Source organism: Phoca vitulina, unplaced genomic scaffold (assembly GCF_004348235.1).
Source record: "Phoca vitulina isolate PV1807 unplaced genomic scaffold, GSC_HSeal_1.0 scaffold17, whole genome shotgun sequence".
Taxonomy (NCBI): Eukaryota; Metazoa; Chordata; class Mammalia; order Carnivora; family Phocidae; genus Phoca; species Phoca vitulina.
In genome coordinates, this window is record NW_022589720.1 from 13,921,343 (window position 1) to 13,940,444 (window position 19,102).

Consider the following 19,102-nt stretch of genomic DNA (forward strand, 5'->3'; position numbering starts at 1 on the left):
TTCTGGGCTCTCTATTCTGTTCCATTGATCTATGTGTCTGTTTTTGTGCCAGTACCATACTGTCTTGATGATTACAGCTTTGTAATAGAGCTTGAAGTCCGGAATTGTGATGCCGCCAGCTTTGCTTTTCTTCTTCAACATTCTTCTGGCTATTCAGGGTCTTTTCTGGTTCCACAAAAATTTTAGGATTATTTGTTCCATTTCTTTGAAAAAAGTTGATGGTATTTTGGTAGGGATTGCATTAAATGTGTAGATTGCTCTAGGTAGCATTGACATCTTCACAATATTTGTTCTTCCAATCCATGAGCATGGAACGTTTTTCCATTTTTTTGTGTCTTCCTCAATTTCTTTCATGAGGATTTTATAGTTTTCTGAGTACATATTCTTTGCCTCTTTGGTTAGATTTATTCCTAGGTATCTTATGGTTTTGGATGCAATTGTAAATGGGATTGACTCCTTAAAATTTCTCCTTCTTCTGTCTTGTTGTTGGTGTATATAAATGTAACTGATTTTTGTGCATTGATTTTATATCCTGCCACTTTACTGAATTCCCATATGAGTTCTAGGTAGGAATAGAGTGTACATACCTCAATATCATAAAAGCCATCTATGAAAAACCCACAGCGAATATCATTCTCAATGGAGAAGAACTGAGAGCTTTCCCCCTAAGGTCAGGAACATGGCAGGGATGTCCACTATCACCACTGCTATTCAACATAGTACTAGAAGTCCTGGCCACAGCAATCAACAACAAAAAGAAATAAAAGGCATCCGAATCGGCAAAGAAGAAGTCAAACTCTCACTCTTTGCAGATGATATGATACTTTATGTGGAAAACCCAAAAGACTCGGCCCCAAAACTGCAATTATTTGTTCTATTCATTAATGTTATGCTCCAGGTTTTTATTTCAATATTTTTCACAACATGCATCCTTTGGCATGAGATTGTATTAAAATGTATGCTTTGATAAGCATTATGCAGTATTGAGGGCCGCAGAACATGGGGTCCTCCAGGAACAGATCCTGAGGTAAAGTTTTGTGTTTATAAGTTGATCGAGGAGTTAAGGAAGCAGAACTGGGCAGAGGGAAAAGACTGGTTCACCAGAGAGCACTGTAGCTGGGATGGCCCTGTAGAGGTGTCCCAAATCACAGCAAGAGGGCAGGTACTCATGCCCTTGAAGTGACCAGACATTTCTTACAGACTGACACAGGGGGAGAGGAGTGATCTTGGTCTGGGTAGCTTTGTTCAGACAAGGAGAGTTTCTGGAGAGAAACTCACCTGAGAACCTTTGGTTACTAATGCCCTCAGTAGCTAGAGGAATGAGAGCTTCAGTCTTGAAGAGGGGGAGGTATGGCCAGTTTCTATAAAGATTTACTAAGGGTGGGTGGATCTGAAGAATAACCAGTGTGAGAAACTTCACTAGCTTACTTTGTGCAGGGGTCCTTTCTGTTATAATACAATACTCTGAGGTTAGTACCAGATGTGAGCAACATACAGAAAGTGCCTAATTAATATTTGTATGAGCTTCCTCTAATGGGAAGCAATATGGAGAGAGTGACCTTTGTTAACCTGAGTTGATGATGAGAGAGAAATAAGAAACAAAGTCTGGGAAGTGTTTGCAATAGCATTTCCCCAGCTTCTGGGCCAGCAGAACTGTTGAGAGTTCCAGGTATTCATTTTGTGTCTACTGAGCATCTGCCAAGGCTCGATGACATTCCAGGCTCTGCAAGGACCTGTGACACAGAGAAAGAAGATCTCATTCCTAATTCTCTGATATTCAGGAGAAAACAAACAAGTAAACAGTCATTACATAGCATGATGCTTGTGACAAGTCATAAGAGAGGGCACGGTTATCCAGGAAGGATTATCCAGGAAGATCACTCCTCTCCCCCTGTGCTGGAGTGGCTCATACTGGCTCAATAGAGTCAGTCTTTTTGGAAGCCTTGCCACATTGTTGCTAAACACAAGTGTTATTAAAAATTAAATCATATAAATCATCAGGATTAGATTTATTGTTTTGTTGATTATCTAGACTTAAAGAAGTAATAGAGAAAATGTTAATAATGCAGATTAAACTTAAATATATGATGTCATGTCTCCAGCCATTACATTATAAATAGCACCAAAAAATTGAGGAACTATCCTTCCAGGGTTTGAAAACTAGTATCTGGCAAATAAGTCCTCATGTCATTCATGAATGAGTGAAGTTGTCAATACATCCACACTTTCCCCCCTTTTGTTTTACTCATTAAGATAAATGGAAATATCAACTAATATTTATATCAGAACTATATTAGTTTGTCAATGGCATGAACAACTTCTGAATTGGGAAGTAATCAAGCATTTATTCATAGTCTAATTTTGTGAAATCATGGTTGAATTGCAATCATAATTTAGCTACGAATGCAAGAGTTCAGCAAAAACCAGGCTCAGTATTCTGGGAGGATAAATGAGCTATGTCATATTTACAATAAAGAGTATTGTGTACTTTATTATTTTCCTAAGCTATGTACTAACATCCTTTTGCATCAGTGGAGATTATAATAGAATTATGTACACATATGCATCCCTGCATTTTTCCCTGCAAGAGCAGGTTGTTAAACCTTTTCCAGCAAACCACTGGATAAAGCAGAGCCAGTACAGAAGCTTGCATGGTTACTGTAGGAACACATGTAAGGGAATGTAACTCAATCAGAAAGCATGGCATGAGGGCAGAAAGAAGAGGAAAACAAAGGTTTAGCCAAGATCGCTAGTTGAATTCAGATTCCTCCCCTTTCTCTCAGACTGTGTTCTGCTTTGTAGCAGATTATGATGAAGGTAAAATTCACAGACTCTCTTTCATTCTGTGGTCAGCACTGCTGATCACAAATGCACTGACTGTTGTTTGGACTGGATGAAGGTACTCAAGTGCAGCACTTCTTATAGTCCTTCCTGTTTTTGCTACAGCCACATTTTTGTGACAACCTAGTAAGCACTGTTGAAATCACCCGCTTTCCCTTGTGAGATGCTTCTAGGCAGTCTGGCTCTGTGTGGATTCTCTGTGCAGTGCTCACTGTTCCTTTAGTTATTCTGGGAAACCTAAGGCTCCCCCACATCACTGGAAAGCACCATCTATCCATCACCCAAAATGGCAGGGCTACTTTGTCTAGGTCCTGGTTTCCATACTGGATGAGATAGGGTTCATCACATTCAAGAGACTGTGAGGGAATATTTTACTTAGCACACCACAGGAGAGCATTTCTTTAGGTAAAATTCGGCTCTCAACCCTTCCAGATCATTTTTTCTAGGTCCCAGTTCTCATATCTTCCCCCTCCACGTTTATTTTGCTCTTTTCCTCACCATAGATATGCTTTAGTTGATTTTCATAGAATTCATAAGATTGAATATTTGACAAATCAGAAATATCTTTGAGTTTAAATTTAAAATTCGTGTTTTTTCCAGTCAAAACCATTTTTAGTATTCTTTAAGACTTTAAAAAAGTGATTAATAATACTGTTTTTTTGATGAATGTAGAATTATTATGGCTTAATTTTTTTTTTCTTTAAAAAGACTTTCTTTTTCTTTAAAAAGTTCATTGTATAGCACATCCCTAGGCTGTAAGTTTCTTAGGGAAAGAAACAATGAATTTTATCTAATTATCATGTGGTACTAGCTCAATCACTATCATATACCTAAAATGAATACATAAATATTTTTAAATCACTTCTTTAAAACTTGATTATATAAATGAGGTTGTAAACATTTTTTTTTTTTAATATGTCTTATATCAAAGCAATGTGTGGTGGAATGTTTTTAAAGATGCAACTACAAGTTCTGCTGTCTCTGATTTTTCTCAGATAATCATCCTAACTCCATATATTAAAAAATATCTATTCATCCATCCATCCATCCTTTCAACCAGCTGATGAACCAGTCATTCACTCAGTAAATACTAGCCTGTGTTCTAGTTATATAGCAGTGTGCAAGATAGATAAGGCCCTGCTCTCATGGGAAGAGAGAACATGAAGCCCTTCAAATAAAATGCGACAGAAAAAATATGTCTCTAGTACTTCTCAGAGTAGAGGCCTTTAGGCCTTTCAGTGGGGAAGAAAGATCTAGAAAAGCATGGGGGAGGAAATGCAAATCATGCTGAGATTTCAAAGGTCTAAAAGGGCTGGGCCCAGGAATGTGGAGGGGTGGTAGTGTTTAGGCAGACTGAAGCACAATGCCTTCAAAACTACAGGGAAGAGAATGTGACATGTTCTAGGAACAAAAAGAATGGCAGTATTTCTAGGGCTTGGATTATGAAGCAGGGAGGAAGGTTTGATGAGGCTGCCAGTGTGAGAAGAGGCTAGAATGTGAAAGGCTCAATGAACTGGTTAGAGCGTTTGGAGTTCTCATCATGACTGAAGTGCAAAGAATGGGTTACAATGGAAAAGGGGACAAGACTAGGGCTTGGGAAGCCAGTCAGAAGGTGGTACAACAATCCAGGTGAGAGGAAGGTCACCGGACCTTATGTGGTGGCTCAGGGATTGGGAAAATAAAATGGTGTCATTCAGGTAAACTCTGTTACACGGGTCTGGGAGAACAAGAAAAGATCCAAATGAATATGTCTTTACAGTCAAAAGACAACAGATAAAAATCCGCAGGTCAGTTGTATCATCCTTGTAAAGGTAATAATTTTCGGTAATTTCTTTTTTAGAGTTATTGTTTAGTTTTTCCTTTTAGCAAAATTGATTAACCTTTGTTACAACTGAGGAGGCAGAAATAATAAGGAAATGTAAATAGAAGGGATACTTTTCTGGTAACTTGTAAGTTTGCTATTTCACTTGGGAACAAAATCAAAAAAGGTGCCAGACTGTGCTTAATATACGTGCCCTCTGAGCCCGTGAATATAGCGTTGTTGGACAGACCACAGGCAGGGGTGGGGTCTTTTGTGCTCTCCTTTGAAGGGGATGAAGACCATGGATAAGGACCAAAAGGCTGAGAGGGCACTTCAGGTCTGGAGCTTCTGTCCACTTGATTGAAAAAGTCATTAAACCATTTGGAACACAAATACAGTAAATAATAATTGTTGCATAAAGACACGGCACCATTGGTTTACAAAAGCCCATTCAAAGTTTTAAAGATCATAGATAGGTTTCTATAAGATTTCTTTCAGTACCACATAAATATGATGCTTACAGGATCTTCATTAGTTACATGTGATCTTTATTCAACATTTGACCATAATAAGTGATTATTTGTGGCTGATTTGTTCCTTTTATCACTGTAGGTTATTGTTTTTGTGAATTCCAAATTGCTTATTAAAAAAAAATGTTATTTACTTAAAAATGAAGAGGAACTTTGGCTATCTGAGATTTCTTACAGTGGCCTGAATAGTCAAAGAGATGGTTTACTTTGCCTGAAAAAGGAAATGTGACCCTAGGATTACACCCTTGAGAGATGATACTTCAATTCAAATTGGAATTCACAGAGTAATTGCAGCCTGTGGTAATGCATCTTCAACATCTTAAAATAGCTATTAGATGGGTAGAGCTTTCCCCTAGAGGAATGGCAGTGTTCACTAGGGGATGTCTTTTGTCTCTTTCAAACCACCAGAGCAGCCTTTGAACAATGCACAAAGAAATACAATATTGGACATTTTCTGGAGTGATCAGAAAACTAACTGAGAACAAATATATTCTCATCTCTTTAGGATCATGTTACAAATAAAAAACAGATAAAAAATAAAATCAGCAATTGCTCCCATTTGAGTTAATTTTTGTGCTTCCAGTAAGTGGGCATAAAATTTGGACTTCTTAGAGCTGTTCCTTAATGTACTAGCAAGTACCTGAGCAACATCTTCATTTAATGGGCCGTTAAACCCATTTTATCCATACTCCTTACAGAAAAAAATGTAAACAATAAAAATACGTCATCACTTTTTTTCCTGCCCTTTTATAGGCAAATACTGACTGACAGCAAACAGTGAGGTATTTCTTTATTTTTAATTGCATACATCGAGCCACTGGTTTTCTTAAATATTTGGTGAAACTGACTAGTTTTTTTCTTGGTTAGAATTTGGACAGGGAATAACAAGATCTGGATAGTAAAAAACAAAGCCCTTGAAGAGTCCTCCACTCATATAGAGGATTGTAAAGCACAGCAAATGGTGCAGATGGCATGGAACATGGCAGGTGGGAGATTAAACCACACCTACAAGATAAAAGGTTGCAGAAGGTCAATGCAGGTTCTGTTCTCCTGTCCATAACTGACGAACGACAATGGCAAATGCCTCCAGGGAATCCCGTAGGAAGGGGACGAACTGGGTTGAGATGAGAAAGCATGGCTGTCAGAATGGTTATAAAAATATCAAGCTCAGAAGAAAAGACAAAAACCAAATCAGGAAAGCAAGGAAAAAGGCCGAGAGAGTCCAGAGAGGATGGATTTCTGTCAAACTGGACGAGCAGGGAAGTGAATGAGAGACAGGTGGCAAGGGTGGGGGATCCAGAAGATTGGGACAATGTGAGGAGGCCTGCTGCGGGGGGGATCCAATAGGTTCAGGAGTTCAATTTGCAAAGGCAGAGAGGCAACCAGGCAGTTCCTTCAGAAATCCTTGAGGACAGTGGTCATGCTTAAAGGAAACCGAATGGGTTTGACAAAGAACAGGCAGGGGCTTGACATCAAGAATACAATGTCAGCGGTTGCCGCTCCCCAGAGTCTGTGAGGGTTGAACCGACAGAGGTGCGAGCCAGGCCATGTCAATGGACAGCACAGGTCTAGAAGCTGGGCAGCAGGGCAGTCTCCTCAAACACTGGACATTTGTAACTATTTTCTCTTCTACTGATAAAGAATGTCTCTTACTTTTCTATGATGGACCCAGAGCGTCCATTTTTAGTACTCAAGTACTTGAATGTGCTCTCTAGAACTTTTAAGTCCACAATATTGGAATACATAGGGCAGAGTCTACAGTAAAGGTCAGGAAACTGCATGCCTTGAGCTACATCAGGCCATTGACCATTTTTATAAATAAAGTTTTATTGGAACACAGCTACACTCATTCATTTACATATTGTCTCCAGCCATTTTCCTGTTATAGCAACAAAGTTGAATAGTTGTATTTGTCCCACAAGACCAGAACTATTTATTATGTGGTCCTTGAAGAAAAAGTTTGCTGATGCCTAATCTATAGGCAGCAAATTGTGCAGTGGTTAGAAGTGCCTAGGTTTAAATCCCACCATTTTCATTTGCTAGCCTTGTGGCTTTGGGCAATTTAACTTCGCTCTTCAGTTTCTTTATCTGTAAAATGGGGATAATAATGGCTCCTACTTCATGAGCTTGATATGAGGATTAGATTAAATAAGTTACAAAAAGCTCTTATAGTGGTACCCACAATGCTGTTGGTTCTCAATAAATATTAGCTATTGTTATCATTAACTATCATAGTGCATTATTTCATTTAGAAAAATGTATTGGCTATCGACAAAGGGCTAAGCAGTTAGTCTATGCATTGGGGATGAATTAAGGTCCATTCTTTTCTGTGAAAGATTTATAATATAGTGGGAAAGATAGACATATAAATCACTGATTATAATATCATGTGATAAATAGACATATGTCCAATGTCAGTGCAGGCATGAAAAAAGGTCAGTTTGAGGGATGAGATGTGGCCTGCATCTTGAAGTATGAGTGGACTTTCATAAGGAAGATCCTGTGTAGAATGGCCTATGGGGTTAGGTAAGGAAACCTAAGAAGGTTTTAGGTCCATGTGGAAAAGTAGCAGAAGAGCAAATAGAAACGTAGGAAATAGAAAGAAAAGGGTTTTAAGGCAGGGCAGAGAAAAATTGTATATTTGATCTGACTTGGTGCGAAGGGTGGATCTGAGAACAATGAGATTGAAGCCAGTGTAGAGAGTCAGGTCTCTTGGCATGTCTGTCGATGGGGCATGGAAAACAGGATTGAATCACAGAAGAGGCTTGAAATAGAGGACTTCAAGGGGTCTTATTCATCTCTGTGCTCTCCAGACCTGACATTGTATGTGTTACCTAAAGGAAACATCAACTTGCTCACCATCAATATTGACAGTTAAATTAAAGGCATAAGATGAATTTTTTGAAGGAATTGGTTTAAAAAGAAGGGTGTGTGTATTTGAGGAACCTTAGGTTCATTGACATTGAAGTAGTCTTCTATAAAAGTTCTAGCTCTCTGTGAGTGCCTTAGAAATTCAAATCTGGGAATCAGGAAGCCTGTGTTATTCCAGGGTTTTTTTCCCCCCTTCACTATATGGCTTTAGGCAAGTCACCTAATCTCTCTGTGTTTGAGCAGCTTGTCCATAGCTATATGCTGGGATGAAACATACATGCATATAGTTCCAGAGCTGGCATATTTTCAGGGGAATAGGCAGCTCACCATGGGCCCTTCAAGACTAAATCTGGAGTCACTGTTCCCTTTTCTCCTTCAGTGTTCCAGCCTTGTTCTTTCATATTCTCCATCTCCCTCTCTTCATCTTCCTCCTTTTTCTTCCTTGTCTTCCCCCTCCCCCCTCCTCCTCTACTCCCTCCTCCTCCTCCTCCTTCTTCTCTCTTGCTCTGTCTCCCTCCCTTCCTCCCTCTCTCTCCCTCTCCCTCTCTCTTTGTCTCTCTACCCTGGAAAAAATGAAACCATTGGGCATGATTATAAGAAGCAGTCTAATTTTTTTTTTTTTTCTGAAGGGATATAATGTGAAAGTCAGGAAAAATGTGTTCCCTTGTTATTGGGTTAAAGTTCACTTTTACTAGAATACACAAAGGAATTGTCACAGAGATTGGATGAGTGCACATATTCCGTATAAAATGGAGGATGTCCAATGCTTTTAGTTATCTGCCAAGGTTACCTGTCTGGTGACATTAAGTTTGAGTGATGGGAGAAGCTCAGGGTCTATGGGATATTTCTTCCTGCAGGTCTTAACTGTCTTTGGGTATTCTATTCCCAATGAGGAAAACAAACCCAAGATAGGACCTGGTGTATAGGGAGTAGGTGGGACAGATAAGAGAAAGAAGCATGAAGGGAAAGTGGGCCAATTTCCAAGTGAAATCGTATTCTGCTGAGGGCAAAGATGGTATCAGTTGCATTAGTTGTGAAGTAATCTGGGTTAATTATTACACTTGGGGAAGAAAAAATGTATTGTTTAGGAGTAACTATGACCTGTTTAAGTTTTGTTTATTTGATATTTGGCTACACAGTGTTAGCCCAAGACAATACATTGAGTGAATCAGGGAGGCTCATGAAATATGTCCATTACCCTGTTTAACCTGTTGGGTTCTTCTTAGTGGGTATAGGGAGGCTGGGTGCTGTAAGTCAAATTATTCATAAGTCAACGAATTTAAAGAGTATAGCAATTTATTATTGGAGTCAAAATATTAAAAATGTATAATCAGCTTCCTAGTATCCTTGAGAAAGCAATTCATTTTCTCTCTTTATTAGCTTTTTTTCTCAAGACAATGAAAGTATTTCCAGTTTTTAAAGAAATCAGGAATGATAAGGGCATGTTAAATCTACTGGTGAATATGAGAAACTGGGGCACAAACTTAGAAAGATAGTATCACATTTTTAGTAATTAATAATGGCAACTACAGAGCTTCCTTTCTATGATGGGGTAGTCTTCCTAAGCCTGTTATAAGTTGACTATATTGTAAGTCAAAAATGCAACCTACCAAACATCACAACTTAGCCCAGCCTACCTTAAACATGTTCAGAACACTTCCATGAGCCTACAGTTGGGCAAAATCATCTAACACCAATAAATGACATTATCTCATGTCATTTATTGACTACTATGCTGAAAGTGAGAAACAGCGTGGTTGATGGGGACAGATGGTTGTCAGCGTATCGGTGGCTGACCCTTGTGATCACGAGGTTGACTGCGAGCTGCCCCACTACAGCATCATGAGAGAGCATCAGACCACATTCCGCTGGCCTGGAAAAAGATCTAAATGCAAACTTCAAATTGTGGTTTCTACTGCGTGTGCATTACTTTCTCACAATCTTAAGTCAAAAATTCATGAACTGAACCATCATTGTAATGCGGGGACCATCTATATTTTTGATGACTCCCCCCTTCTCTACAGCCCTTAATCTGTGACTTCTATTTTAACATATTAAAAGTGTGGAAGTTCTAGATTTTTCTAAGCATCAACACTATGAAATGACTTTGATAATTAGATAAGTGTTAAAGGAGATGTATGGAGAAGGAAAAGAGAAAGTGTAAGGAAACATGAGGTATACTTCTTGGAAGATTTTCTAGGGAAATCTTTCTGTGGGGACCTGTCCATCACCAATTCCAGCTTTCTTGTGAGAGTTTTTGTCTCTTTCTCTCCCTCTCCATGTCCAACCCATCAGCAAATACCGTAGGCTCTATCTTTAAAACAGATCTCCAATTTGGTGGTGTCTCACTATCTTCTTAACTCAGTCACTTGAGCAGTTGTAATAGTTTCTTACCTTGTTGCTATTTCCACCGATGGCCTGCTACATCTCTTCTCCATATGACAGCCAGTCCTGAACTGAAGATCAGATTGTATCAGTGTCCCTGTTGAAGCTCCCCAGTGCCTCCAATCACTCCTAACAAAAAATTCCAAGTCCTTATCCTGGTTCATGAAACCTGTTTTGGGCAAACTTCGAAAATGTGCCTCAATGATGCCCGCCTCCTGCTCTTATGTAATTTCTTCCCGTCCTGTGTTGGCTAGACCTGATTTGCTCTGGCAAATAGAATAAGGCAAAAGAAATGGGACCTGACTTCTTTTTTTTTTTTTTTTTAAAGATTTTATTTATTTATTTGACAGAGAGAGAGATAGCGAGAGCAGGAACACAAGCAGGGGGAGTGGGAGAGGGAGAAGCAGGCTTCCTGCCGAGCAGGGAGCCCGATGTGGGACTCGATCCCAGGACCCTGGGATCATGACCTGAGCCGAAGGCAGACGCTTAACAACTGAGCCACCCAGGTGCCCCGGGACCTGACTTCTATAATTAGATTATAAAAGCCTGTGACTTCCATCAGGGTAGCCTGATGACCAAGAACTTCTGAGAAACTGAAGACCACAGAAAACTGAATGTTGGCAAAAACTGTGTAAATGAGCTTGACATGGATCCTTCTTGAGACTTCAGATGACCCCTGCTTTTGTCAACATCTGAATTGCAGCCTGTGAGAGATTCTGAAGCAGAGTATCCAGCCCAGTTTTACCCAGATTTCTGACCTAAAGCAACTGTGGAATAATAATAAATGCTGTTTCAATCTACTACGTCTTGGGTTAATTGTTACACAGCAATAGATAATGAAGACACGGCCCTAGAGGATCGTCCTTGACTGCTTTTCAGACCTCAGCTCCCTTCACTTTCCCCTTGCTTACTTTTCTCCAGAAACTCTGCCCTTATTTATTCTTCTTGGACATATCAAGCTTATTCCAATCCTTGGACTTGGTGCTTGCTATTTCCTGTGTTTGGAATGCTCTTACCCTAGACCTTCACATGGCTTGTCCTTTCACATTTTCAGGTCTTGTTTCTCTTGCAGAGACGTTCTCTCCGGCCTCCTTCCATGGAGGAGCTACAACTACTCTCTCCACTCCTCTTCTTTTTGCCCCCATACCCTCCCTCTGTCCTTTTGTCCTGCATTAACTTCCTTCCTAGCCTTATACTTCTTTTTGTTTGTTTTCTTTTTATTGTCTGTCCTCTGCATTCAATTTTAAGCTCCATGAGGGTCAGGATTTGGTCTGTCCTAAGTGTTTGGAATATATAGACACTAATTAAATATTTATTGAATTAATGGATATATTTTACTACAACAGGCAAGCATTTCCTCATGTATAAGATAATGGTATTGGAACAAATGCAATTAAATTCACAACTATATCTAAATTTTTTATGCTATGACTAATATGGCAAAGAGATTTAAGATAACACATCAAAATTAGACCAGAATGAGATGTGGGGCAAGGAGATATTTGGAGTGAAAAACATGTGGCATGTGAGAGACTGGATAGAGAGGATGTGAGATTTATGTCATTGCACAAATGCCATCTGGTCCAGTCATGTCCCACAGAACTTTCTGGGCTGTGGAAATATTCTATTATATGCTGCACAATGCAAGAGCAATGAACTACCTGTGGGTACTGAGCTCTTGCAATACAGCTAGTATGACTGGGGAACTAAATTTTCATTTTTATTTTATTAATTTAAATTTAAAATCAAACAGGCCTTTAGATTCTAAAGTATGTGATTCCTCTTTGGCACTATGATTTTACCATCACAATCTGCTCCCACATGAAAGATAGGGGTATATTAGAGCTACAAAGTCATATGGGTAGGTTGACTTCAGAGATGGCTAGTTGACAGGAGAAGGTGTATCTTCTATGTATGTGCCTTAGATTTATGTCTAAAAATCAGATTAGAAAAAAAAAAAAAAGCTGCATACCACCAAAATGATACCATGGAATAGTACTACCTTGCTGTACTAATGACAATTCTCTATGTCTTTGAATTCTTTTCTTTCTCCTCATTTTATTTTTTTCTGTTTTCTCAGTCTCATCTCTATGGTTTTGAGCCCTGGTGAAAGTAAACAAAAAGTCAGTGCTCAGTAATTCTGCCACATTGAATACAAATGTCGATTACCACTGACACTGAAGTATGTCTTTGTGGACGATTCTGAACTTGAAATGATCCAAATGGTTCCCATGTTCTTTGGATCTATGATGTCCTCTTGTCATCTGAAATTTAAATTTCTGCACTCCTGTATTTCTGCCCTTTTCTTCTTAATTATTATCTCTTTTGCCTCCACAGAGAGCATCCAAACTGTCTTTTCACAAGTGACAAATGCAATGAAATGTCAACTGCCTGAGCTACTCTATACTCCAGGGGAGTCCTCCTTAGGCAGGGTGCTCAGCTGTAACACCTGTTTTCTTAAAGAAACCACGACCTTATTTTTTCTTTCTTTGATAACGATATCCAAGATATGTCAAAGGACATATTTATTATCTTGGATAATAATAATGACTCAGAGAAGTCTTACAAATGTTCCAGTTTGTTCTTAACCCACTAGAGCCTTGACATCTATGAAAGATGATGTGTTACATAGGATTTGAGATTAGGAGACTGAGTTTACATTCAGGCAGTGCTGCAGATGCATATGTGACCTTGAGAAAGTTGTTAAACATCACTGTTTAGCAAAATAGGGATGATAGTATGCATGTCTCAGGGTTGCCGTGAGAACTAGCTAAATTCCTATACATGGAAGCACTTCATACCCGGGGGGGTCAACATGAGATTCAATTAACAATGACAAAAAAATTTGGAAGGTCATTCCAGTTTCAGAAATTGTCTTTGAACTTGTTCTCTCTTGGGATATTTACCAGCCCCTCCACCATCATGAATGTCCCTTCTTAACATAGCTGTCACCCTTCAGAAAATACCTTTCTGACTACTCCACGTTGGTAGAATATTATCTTTAACCATAGTTCTTCGTAGTGTCTGAGTTAGTTTCTGTGTATATTAGCTGCCACTCTCCTCACACCCCTGAGGATATAAATTTCTAAAGGAGAGATATACTCACTATTTTGTTTACTTCTGTATCCCCTGTCCCAGGAACATTGTACACAGTAAGTGCTCAATAAATAAATGTTGACTGACAAACCCCCAGGACACTCTTAAATTTGTCAGAAGCCAGCTGCTTTTTCCATAATAGGTCATTTTTACTGAATTTATGAACTTTCCCACTTATTATTCACTTTAACAGCTTGGCTGCTATGGAAGCTGTATTTCCTTCTAGGCTCGTTATGGGTGGCTGTGGGAAATACAGATAATTTGTCACCCTGAATCCAGGTTAAATATTTTGGAAAAGAGTTCCAGAGCTCACCACAAAGCTCTATTAAATTCTTCACTGGCTGTCATTACAGTCTATAGTTTGTTAAGATAGTTCTAGATATGTGGTTATACCATAGCTTAGATTTTATTTCGTTTGTCAGTATACCACAGTTTTATCACACAACCCTCAGTGGTGTTATTTCCCTGCACTCTGCATAAAATTCATAAAGGAATTAGGATTGTATTTAGTTAATAATCTGATATTTTTATTAGGCTATTCTTGCTGCCATGAGTTGAAATTGTCGTCCGTTAGCAAACATGTCAGTAAATTTCCCTTGCCCTTTGCTAGTGGCCCAGCAAGGAGACTTTTTGCAGTGATGGGTCCCCAACTTTTCAAGGCTCTGGGGAACAAGAAGGAATATCTGGTGCCCCTAATGGCACAGGATTGTAGAAAATGTCTGTAATTTGCTGCTTACAATGTCAAGCCAACAAAGAGAAAGATGTTCAAAGGAACAGGGATTCAATAGCAAAATTGCTCGAGTTCATCTTTCCATTTGGGGCCAGACTACTGACATCATGGCACTAACTGATAAATTCATTCATATACAAGAACATTACATCTTGTGGCAGAATTTATTATTCTTTTATTTTTAGTGGACCTTGAAGCTCGGCCAACTCCTCCAGTTGAGTTTTAGAGCAATTCCCAAGCATCTCCTGGTACTCCAAGGATGGACTCTAAGGGAGAAGTCATAAACTTTCCCTTACATAAATTAGCTGAGAGTGTCAGTTATATTGCCTTCACAAGTTCATATTTTGGGAACCTCCGACAGTTAATTCATGAACCACCATGTTAAATAAGACCCAGAAACCATGTTTCTCTTCAGCCACGTGTCTACATGTGACAGCGACTTCCTCACAGCAGGCACATCTATTTCTGAATTACCTGCATTTAAGAAGATATAAAATAGAGGGGTTATATTTTAAAGATATTTTTTATAACATACTGTAACAATTTTGAATTAAAATTGTCTTGGTGAATGATAATATCAGTTAATTACAAATCTTAGGTGTAGGGGCGCCTAGGGTGGCTCAGTGGGTTAAGTGTCTGACTTCACCCCAGGTCATGATCTCAGGGTCCTGGGATCGAGCCCTACATCGGGCTCCTCGCTCAGCGGGGAGCCTGCTTCTCCCTCTCCCTCTGCCCCTCCCCCTGCTCATGCTTTTTCTCTCTCTCTCAAATAAATAAATAAAATCTTAAAAAAAAAATCTTAGATGTTTGGTGAAGATAATCCCGAGTTGAAAGTTAGACTAGCTGGTTATGAATCTAAAACTTACTAATTATATAATAGTAGGTAAGTCATAATTTCTCTAAGGCTTAGTTTCTTCTTTTGTCAATAAGACTGGGGAAGGGGGAAGGCAGGGGATGGCACATGACTTTTCATGTACGGGAGCCTATTTGCTGCAGAATGAGAAGCTGATACTGTGAGCAGAACACATGCATGGGCTAGACCAAGGCTGGGGGCCAGGCTTCCTCACCTTCTCAGAAGTACCACAGGCTAATGGAGGCCTCGTTCTGCAACATGAGATGTTTTTGGCACTTTATTTTCTAAGCTTATTTGTAGGGAGTCTGTGTGATAAAAATCTGCTCGGTAGGCAAAAGTTATTAAAAATATACTCTTATGGGAAGAAATCACAGAGGGAGACAAAGACAAACCATGAGAGACTCTTGACCCTGGGAAACAAACTGAGGGTTGCTGGAGGGGAGGTTGGTGGGGGGATGGGGTCACTGGGTGATGGGCATTAAGGAGGGCGCGTGATGTGACGAGCACTGGGTGTTATAGGCAACTAATGCATCATTGAACATTACATCAAAAACTAATGTTTTGGTTAATTGAATTTAAATAAAAGAAAAACTATATCTATATCTATCTATCTATCTATCTATCTATCTATCTATCTATCTATCTATCATCTATCTATCATCTATCTATACTTTTAAGTGAAGGGAGAAAAGCAAATGATGGAACTTTGGTTTTGTCATCTTTGTGCCCACTGCTGCCCTTCCTATTTGGGTTGAAATTCTCACCCTCAGAGATATCCCATATCATAGGTTGGGGATTTTAATTACAGGAAAAACTATTGATTTGCACAAGTTACCTGAAAAAGAAGAGGATGAACTCAAGATAGACTTTATTAACTTGGCCTCATCCATTAGCAGGAGGATAGGACTTGATTGATAGTTCATTGACAGAAGTCAATAGTATGGTTTCTGGGAAACTGGGAGGGATTTACTGCAGAAGAGCACCATGATGGGACTTAATTTTTAATCTAATAAAGAAATTTCTGCCTCTGCCTTAACAATTGGTTTTGAAAATCCAGCTACAGCCAATGAGCAGAAGGCATTCTCTTGCATAGGGATTGCTTTGGAAATGGGCCATATAACCAAATTTGGCTAAATGAAACCCAACAGAAGGTTTACTGGTAGCTTTTGGGAAAAAGTATTCTCAATCCTAAAACAGAGCCATCAAGAGAGAGGTTGGAGACCCAGAAGGGTTGAGTCCATCTTTCTAAGAGCCTGAGGATACAGGAGAACCAAAGAACACTGGTAGAAAGATGCAGTTGGACCAGAGATTGTACTAGGTTTGACCACTGCTCTGCCTCTGTATTTGTCTTTAATTTTTAGAAGTTTGATTATGATGTTTCTTGGCATGGATTTCTTTGGGTGTACCTTATGGTTCATTCAGCTTTTTGAATTTATGCATTATGTCTTTTGCCAGATTGGGAAATTTAAGCTGTGTTTCCTTCTTCAAGGACTCAGATGGCGTGAATGCTAGATCTTTTGTTTTATAGGCCCATAGGTCCCTGAGACTTGGTTATTTTTTTCAATCTATTTTCTCTCTCTTTTTATACAGATTTTGAAAATTATGTAGATTTATCTTCAAGTTCATTGATTCTTTCCTCTGCCCCCTTCATTCTGCTGTTGAGCCCACCCATTGAGATTTTATTTCAGTTATTGTACTTTTCTGTTCTGAAATTCTTATTTGGATCAAGAGGATTAAGAGCACACTTATCATGATGAGCACTGAGTAATGTATAGAATTGTTGAATCACTATATTGTACACCTGAAACTAATATAACACTGTATGTTGACTACACTGCAATTAAAATTTAAAAAAAACTCCCATTTGGTTCTTCTCTATAGATTTTATTTCTTTGCTGATACTATTTTTCATTTGTTCCAAGTGAATTTATAATTGCTCACTGAAGAATATTTATGATGTCTGAGTTAAAGTTTTCCTCAGATAATCCCAACATCTCTGTCATGTTGGTGTTGGGGCTCTTTGTTATAGCTAAGTTCCCCAGTAGGTCTTTGTTGGTGGCTCCCTGGCTGGGAGGGTTAGGAAGAACTCATTACTACTGCCCACATGGTCACTACTGATCCCACAGAGGAGTGGGGTGGCCTCGTGACTGCTGGCTAGTGGCGAAAGTCCTGACCCCATCAGGCCTCCCCTGACACCACAGTCTCACGGAGGTATGGGGTGGTTTTTACTGCCAGCTGTGGGTGGAAGACTGGCTTCCCCATGTTACTCCCTAAACCAGTCATGGGTGAGGTCCCTTGTTACAGCCTAGAAAGGGTGGAAGTCTATATTTTTCATATCAGTCCCCACTGAAGCAAGTGGTGTGGGGACAAAGATTTTTTTGGTGTGGTATTTGGCTGGCATAGAGTGTTTCTTATCTAAAAGTTTCTGTCTCACTGGGGCGCCTGGGTGACTCAGTCAGTTAGGCATCTGACTCTTGGTTTCTGCTCAGGTCACGATCTCAGGTTCATGAGATCTAGCCCCACGTCAGGCTCCCCACTTAGTGGAGAGTCTGCTTCTCTCCCTCTCCCTCTGCCCCTCCCCCTGCTTGTGTGCTCTCTGTCTCTCTCCCTCTCTCTCTCTCTCAAATAAATAAATAAATCCTTAAATAAAAAATAATAAAAGTTTCTGTCTTACTAGGTGTCCCTTTCTTGTTTTTTTTTGGCTAGAGAGCAGGTTTTTTTTTTTGGTCTGGATCCATTAGTATTTCCAGATTGTCAGCTTTGGCTTCTTCAGCTCCAAGTCTGTAATATATTAGGCAAAAAGAAATCCAAGGAACTCACCACTGAGTGATTTCACATGTCCTGTGGTTCATAGGCATCAGCCTTCTACTCCACATTTCAAAGTTTTCTAATCTTTGTTTTATAGATAATGTCCAGGGTTTTAAACTGTACTTAGTGGAAGTATTTGGAAAGTATGTTTACTCAATCTTCCTACAAATAAATCCTTCCACAATTTTATTTTTACTTTTTTTTTTTTTAATTTGGAGATATTTCTGAATTCTCTACTCTATACCTTGATCTGTCTATTTGTTCTTCAGTATTGAAATGTTTTGATTGTTATTTTACTACCTGGCAGGTTTATCTTTATTACCACTTTTCATGGAAATACCAAATTTTATGGGTATTCCTACACATTGTTTTCTAATATAAGCTTTAGAATTAGGTTGTTGATTTTTTTAAACCTTCTTTTATAGCATTGTATTGAAAATATTAAATAGATAATAAATTTCGGGATAATTGGGTTATTTAAAATATTTACTCTTCCTCTATGAGAACATAATATTTATTTTCATGTATTGGTGTCTTCTGTTATGTATCTCAGGAGAGTTTTTATATTTTCTTCACAGAAAGACCTATTACATAGGCCTTATTAGGTTTATTCTTTTTTAGGTATCTTATGCTTTCTTTGTGTTGCTGTTGTAAATGAGATATTTTCTTCTATTATTTTCTATCCTAAATTCCCTCCTTGCTTTTTCTTTAGAATTAACTAACTTGTCAGCTTTTGGTCATTCAATTTTGAATTTTTTTTTTTGATAATTTAGAACTATTTCAATTAGTTTTTAGAATATAATGAAATCCTAGTTTGGATTTTTTTTTTTTTTTCATTTAGAAAATAACTATTGCCCTTCTCTATAAAGATGAGAAAATTGACACAATTTCACTATCTCTTACGTCCTCTCTGCAACTCAGATTTGGCTGGTATACTTATTATCTGCTTTTCTTTATCACCTTTAGATAATCTCTTTAGGTGGATTCTGGATTGTTCACTCTTAATTCTTTTAAACCAGTCTACTTCCCTGAGCCAAGAAGTTCTGACCTATTGCTTCCTCTGAAGGGGAATGAGGCTTCTTTCCTTTGATGTGGGTGAGAGTTTGCGTGCTAATATAGGAGAACCTTGGGGGAAAGACCATGCATGTGTCAGATTCTTGATTCTTCAGGAGGAAGGTCAACTTTGG